General features: G+C 39.2%; 1 protein-coding gene across 1 annotated transcript in view; it reads right to left on the bottom strand.

The window, feature by feature from the left end:
* Nucleotides 1–7500, bottom strand: part of CSMD1 (CUB and Sushi multiple domains 1) — a 1942714-nt gene that overhangs the window by 575575 nt on the left and 1359639 nt on the right. The gene's annotated exons all lie outside the window — the stretch shown is intronic.

Below are 7500 nucleotides of genomic sequence, written 5' to 3' on the forward strand. Positions count from 1 at the left end.
AAAAAAAAAAAAAAAAAAAAAAAGAATATGACTAAGAATTGGAAACAGAAACACATAACCCTAACCCTAACCTTAACCCTAAGGGTAGCAATGGGCTTCCCGAGAGGAGGGAGTTTTAGGATAGGTAACAAAGAGTTCGTACAAGTTTAGGATTGTTGTTAAATGTGGTTCTGCCATGTGGGGTAGTGAGAGGTGCACATATGGGAGAAAAGTTAGAAAAGGAAGAAGGGTCACGGAAGAGGATGGAAGCCCACGTTTTTCAGAAACCAGAGGTCCCTAAATTCAATTTCAGCCTGTATTAAATGTGATAAAGAATTTTATAAAGAACACAACTTAAGGGGTGCCTGGGTGCCTCAATGGGTTAAGCCTCTGCCTTCAGCTCAGGTCATGATCCCAGGGTTCTGGGATCGAGCCCCGCATCGGGCTCTCGGCTCAGCAGGGAGCCTGCTTCCCCCTCTCTCTCTCTGCCTCTCTGCCTACTTGTGATCTCTGTCAGATGAATAAATAAAATCTTTAAAAAAAAAAAAAGAACACAACTTAAGTTTAGAAATAATATACATAAAGAACCTATAACATGTAGCAACAATACAAAATGTAATATTTATATAAATATATCATATGCAACGTTTATACAATATACATAGAACCTATAACATGTGGCTATCTATATAATATTTCTATATAATATACACTATTTATATACTATATAAAAAAACCTACTATACCCAGCAGTGTGAGCACGGGTGCTGCTAGTCTATATAAATCCTTTGTGCAAAATTACAAGGTGACATTCGCTCTTAATTGTCACTTAGAACAAAGTAACCCCATGCTTAGGCACATCGGTTGGAACATTGAGCTCAAGGTTAGGCTCGAACCACATCTGGACTCCTCATGGGGTGAACTGGGGGTGTCCACAAACTGGACACCCCATCCAGTAGCTCTGCATGACAGGTGTGAAAACATTCAGTCATTGTAATTGTCCTTATTAACAATCCTTTGAGGTCAAATGGGGTTTTGGAGTCAAGAAGATCTGGCTTCAGATCCCAGCTCTAACTATGACTAGAAACAGTATCTTGGCATGTTAACATTCTGAATTTCAATAGCTATGTTTTCAAAAGTTAGAATGATGATATCCACCTGTCCCTATAGTACCTACCTAACTTACTACCATAGGAAATAGGTAGTTAATAGACGGCACCATCCATCCATAAATTCTCCATCTGTACTCCAGTTCCATCCCTTACATATGGTATCTGAATTTTCCTATCAATCTATTCATAAATATTCCATTCTAATGAATATACTTTGTCTTTTAGAGAGTGGTCAGTGGTGAACAAAATGTCCAAAAATTGTCCCCAAAGTGATTTGAATTCAAATAAGGAACCTTTGAGTTTTAGGCTTCAATATTTGGAATTCTTTATAGATAATACTGGAATTAATATTTAGATTGCTTATGGGGGGAAAAAGACTTCCATAGAAACAAAAATAATAATATAAATAAAATCAGATGAGGAATATTTTACCAACCTAATAAAGTACACATTTTTAAAAACAGAAACAGCCCCAAATTACATATAATTACAGTGCTAACTACAAATGAATTCTATCCACTCTTCTTGACAATGTTGGTCATTAGTTTGGATTATATGTTAGTCATTAGTTTTGATTACATGAATTTAGAAAGAACTGAATTGCCTTTCATTAAAAACAGTCTCAAAAAGACTTTAAACAATCAAGAATATCCTCCCTCTTTTTAAAACACCAGCGTTTATAGTCAGCTTATCATATGCTGGGCCATGACATGTCATTCCTCTCCGTGGTCATAAGGCATTTTTACATGGTTGTGATCTTTTTGCATATGAACACACATGGATTCTACTGCCACTGGAGGGAGGCAGTCAATCAATGACTGAAGATTCTACATCAAGGATACCCAGGATCACACATAGTACCAAACTACTAGCTGGGATGACACCGGGTTTTAATTTAGTAGAAACATAGAAAATATCTAAATAGCCTGTTTCTTTGTCCACATATCCTTTTTTCTTATGCCTTCAGCAGTGTTTTTATGCTGTATAGAGTCAACTTTCCTATCTAATGCACCTTATTTCAAGGTGTGGCCCACAGACCCCTGGAGTGGGTCATGAGACCCCTTCAGAGGGTATGATATTTTTACATGAGACTGTTTTTATAACCCTAAGAGATGTGTGCTTTTCCCCATGTGTTGCTATTTTCACTGCTGGTGAAAAAGCAATGGTGAGCAAAGATGATAGTGACCTAACGTGAACGGAAGCAAATAGCACCATGCTCTGGCATTGAGATGGAGGAGGAGGGCATGAAGATGAAGAGGAGGGGGAGGAGGAGGACGAACAGAGCCAGAATCACTTAAGAAAGGTCTTGAGGAAGGAGAAAAAATTTTCAATTTTAATAAATCTTGACCATTGAGTGCATAACTCATCTGTGGTGTATCCTGAAGTCTGACACGATCTCAGGGAAAAAAGTGCATTGAAACTGTTTGGATTGTGAGCTGAATTAACTGCTTTATTTTCACAGAACACCTTCTAATGTGAAAAAATAACTAATAAGCTATTATTGTTAATATTTGAGTTGTCAGACATGCTCTTTAAAAATTGAATGAATGAGCCCTTTTTTTGAATGAGAGATTTATTCAAGAAAACTGACAAAATTGTAGCCAATAATAAAATTCAAGTTTTTTAATAAAAATTAGAAATTTTGAAAATTTGTATGTGTCACCATGAGTTTGACACCTTCCCAAAGCTTAAATATTTTTCCAGTGAGATCTATAGAGATATTAAGACATACAGTGTTTTTTATATTGTGTAGGGAAGTGTATCAACATTCGGAAGCACTCATAACTCAATCAATTATTTGTCAAATGACAAAGGCATGATGGTACAAAATCATGCATGTCTGACATTTTAAGATGGAAGCTTTGAGGTGTTTAAGGCAAAGAAGTATAAAATATTTATTTTTATGATTTCATATTCTAAATTCAACCAATATTTAAGAAAATATCATTTGTCAATTTTTATAATATCACATAATATATATCTCCATATAACTTACTGGAAAAATATTTACGCTTATAAAGCTGTCAAACTCCCGGTAGCACATACAAGAAACAGGCTTCTACCACAGAGAACAAACTGACGGTTCCTGGAGGGGAGATGGTGGGAGATGGCTTACGTAGGTGATGGGCATTAAGAAGTGCACTTGTGATGAGCATTGGGTATTTATGTAAGTGATGAATCACCAAATCTACACTAAACTAATACTGAAACTAATATTACCCTGTATGTTAGTGAAATGGAACTTCAATAAAAACTTGGAAAAAATAAAATAAAATAAAATAAAGTTCATTTATTTTTCAACCATATGTGAGGCAGGATTTTTAAAAATATTTTAACCCAAACAACAGAATGTACCAGACTGAATGTAGCAACAGACGGATGAATCCGTTTACAGTGTTACCATACTAACAAAAATCAGAAAAAAGTAGGAGTGGCTATGATACAAGAGGGCTACGTTGATTTCAGAGGGAAAATATATTACCCAAGATAAAGAGGGACACTCCATAACATCAGAAGTGTGAGCTCCTTAAGAAGACAAGGTACTGAGGAGGGCACGGGCTGTGATGTGCACTGGGTGTTATACGTCACTAATGAATCACTGAACGTTGGGGAAAAAAGTCACTCATACTGAAAAGAAAAAAAGAGAGGAGAGAGTCTTAACAATAGAGAACAAACTGAGGGCTGACAGAGAGAGGTGAGTGGGGGATGGGCTGGATGGGGGATGGGTACTAAGGAGGCACTTGTGATGACGGGCACTGGGTGCTGTACGTGTGAGGGACCCTAAGGAGGCACTTGTGATGACGGGCACTGGGTGCTGTACGTGTGAGGGACCCTAAGGAGGCACTTGTGATGATGGGCACTGGGTGCTGTACGTGTGAGGGACCACTGAATTCTACTCCTGAACCCCATAAGGCACTGTATGTATAACATGTGGCTGTCTATATAGTACTAATAGAATACAATATACATATATATTATCTATATAATCTATACAATATATCAACCAGAATTTAAATAATTTTTTTAAAAATACAAGCAACTTTAAACATGTATATAACAGAGCTTCAAAATGCATGAAGCAAAAGCTGATAAAACTATAATAAAAATAGACAAATCCACAATCGTAGTAAAGGATTTCAATATACCTCTCTCAATAACAGAACAAATGGTCAGAAATCAGTGAGGATAGTAAAAGACCTGCTTGACACTGTCCTACTTGACCTAATCGATATCTACAGACTATTTCACCTACCGTGACAGAATATACATTATTTCTGCTCAGTGGGAAGAGCATGCGACTCTTGATCTCCACCTCATGAGTTTGAGCCCCTCACTGGGGACAGAGATTACTAATAATAATTAAAACTTACAAAAATGGAACAAAGCAGGAATGTCTCATGTCTCCCACTTGTATTCAATCTCATAATATAGGTTTTTGCCAGATCCTTCAGGCAAGGGAAAGAAATAAAATATATTCACATTGGAAAGAAAAACCTAAAACAGGCTTTTTTGGTACACCTGCGTGGCTCAGCTAAGCATCTGACTTCAGCTCTAGTCTCATCCCAGGGTCCTGGGATCAGGGATCTCAGAATCACTCCAGAATCCCACGTCAGGCTCTTTGCTCAGTGCAGAACCTGCCCCACCCTCTGCCCCTCTCCCTGCTCATTCTCTCTCTCTCTCTCTCTCACTCTGACAAATAAATAAATAAAATCTCTTCTTAAAAATGTTTTATTTGTAGTTATCGGGATCATCTAGAGAGATAGTCCTCGGAGGTGTGGAGTTAGTAGAACTGACTTGTCACAGTTCTGTAGAGACACACATATGTATGCACACACATATACACTCAAAGATAGCAAAAATATTTACATTTGTATTTACTCGTTTTTTAAATATTTTTTATTTATTCGTTTCAGAGAGAGAGGGAGAGAGAGAGAGAGAGAGAGAGTAAGAGCATGAGAAGGAGGAGGAGCAGAAGGAGAGGGAGAAGCAAGCTCCCCACGGAGCAGGGAGCCCAATGTGGGGCTCATCCCAGGACCCCAGGCAGATGCTTAACTGACTGAGTCAACCAGGTGCCCCTGTGTTTAGTCTTACAGGAAGTTTTAATCTTTCAAATCACTTTCCCTTATATTATTTGATTGCCATGAACTTGGGAGACATGTCAGCAATAATAGAGATTCCCCAGAAAAATGAAATATTTGGAAGTCCGCATGTCTCATCTGAGATAAGGTACTCCATTTCATCCTTGGCTTTCCCCAACACATATCAACACAACCTTAGGAGATAATTTTATCCCGAAATTAAACCTCTTCTTTGGAAATAAGGCTGTGGTAAGAACAAGCTAGAACAAATGTCAGCATAGTCACCTAAGATGCTCATAAAACATTTCTTTACTGCCCTTATGCTAAATGGACACTGGAGACAGGCCTCAGATGTTTCTCAATTCCCCATGATCTTCTGGAGATTAAGACACTTCTCTAACTCTCTTTACTATAGGATGCAATTTGAACAATTTGGCATTGCCAGATAGCATTTCACTGACTATGTTTTAAAAAGGAGGTCTGCCAAATAGGTCAAAGACGTTTCCAAATTCCCATGAAGATTTTCAGGGGTGACAGAGTACCCATGGGCAATCTCCCTCATCCACACAGTGCACTTGCATCGTAGACGCTGAGTGCCTGGGCGGCAGGCTCTATTTTAGTCACCAAGAGGCAAGATGACTAAGACACCACTCCTGCACCCGGGAAGCGTGAGTCAGACAGGGGAAGTGGACATGTGGACAATCATGAAGATTCACTGCCACAAAGTCTAATGGAAGGATGTGTCTGGTTATGGAGACAGGGAGACACTTTTTCGTGGGGGAGGGAAAATGGAGGTAGTCGTTTTTGAGGTAAGAAAAGATTACCTAGGATAAAAAACTCAATGGAACACTGGGGAGGGCATGGGCTATGGTGAGCCCTGGGAACTGTGTAAGACTGATGACTCACAGACCTGCACCCCTGGAACAAATAATACATTATACGTTAATTAAAACAAAACAAAACAAAACAAAACTTGATGGATTCTAGCAAGAGTGTGCAAATTAAAAAAAAAAAGTGTAAGTTTCATTTATTTTATCTTCAAATGATAAAATTCCTGGATGCCTTCAACTGACATATTTTATGTGATAGTGGAAGTCAGCCTCTGCCTTCATTAGAGCAGCACAGCCATGAGACGCATCACACCCACTGAGAGGGCTAACAATTACTGGAGCCAAGCCCGGCTCTGGAGAACCTCCTTGAGTCAAATGAAGGAAGCCAGTGACAGACCGTGGGGGCGGGGGTGGGGGCGGGGGAGGGGGTTGGTATAAAAGGTGGAGCCGGGGGTGGGGGTTGGTATAAAAGGTGGAGCCGGCTGGTTGGTGATCTGTGGCCTAAAGCTCCCGGGTTCAGGGACTGAGGCTCATCACCAGTTAAAAGCAGCTTGCATCTTTGCTCGTTTTTCACCCTGGCCCTATCCTGCTTCCTCCGTTCTGTTTCTCCAAAATGTACTTTAAAAAGAAAAGAAAAGAAAAAAAAAATCACTTGAAAAAGAATCCTCCTCATCTCGAGCTCTGCTTCAAAGGAACTTGAACTAAAACACCAGCTCCTTAACGACACTCAAACTTTGTATCTTTAACCTGAAAACAATACAACTTTCCATTTGCTTCAAACTGGACAGACACTGCTAGGAAATCAAAAGCTTTTTGTTACATTTTAATGGAAAAATACTATATATATACATACACACACGTATATATACACACACTTTCTGTGTGTGTGTATATATATAACCATACCAACTTCATTCAGCCAGCCTACAGACAATTTTATTCTTTCTCTCGCCTTTTAAATATTACTATTGTTACTTGTCTTTTTCACTAATATGTGGAATTTAGGAAAAAAAGAGACAAACAACAACAACAAACCCAGGTTCTTAAATACAGAGAGCTCCCGGTGACCAGAGGGAGGGGGCGGTGAGGAGTGAAGTAACGGGGAGTCAGGTCCCGCTCACCTCACGCACCCTCACACACACATGTAAAATATCTGAACCATTATATTGTACACTTGAAACTAACAGAATGAAAAGTTAATATTAAATAACATGTTTTTTAAAAAATAACCATTGCTACTACAATTATACTTCTTCCTTCTTTGCAGGTATAACTTTTTTTTCTTTTTTAAGATGTATGTATTTATCTGAGAGAGAGACAGAGACCGAATGAACAGCAGGGGCAGGGGGAGAGGGAGAGAGACCCTCAAGTAGACTTCATGCTGATCCTGGAGCCTGTCTTGGGGGCTTGATCTCACAACCCTGAGATCCCGAGCTGAGGTGAGAGCAAGAGGCAGACGCTTGGCCGACTGAGCCCCCCAGGCTCCCCTTTAACTGCATT

This window comes from Mustela nigripes, chromosome 18, assembly GCF_022355385.1.
Source record: "Mustela nigripes isolate SB6536 chromosome 18, MUSNIG.SB6536, whole genome shotgun sequence".
NCBI lineage: Eukaryota > Metazoa > Chordata > Mammalia > Carnivora > Mustelidae > Mustela > Mustela nigripes.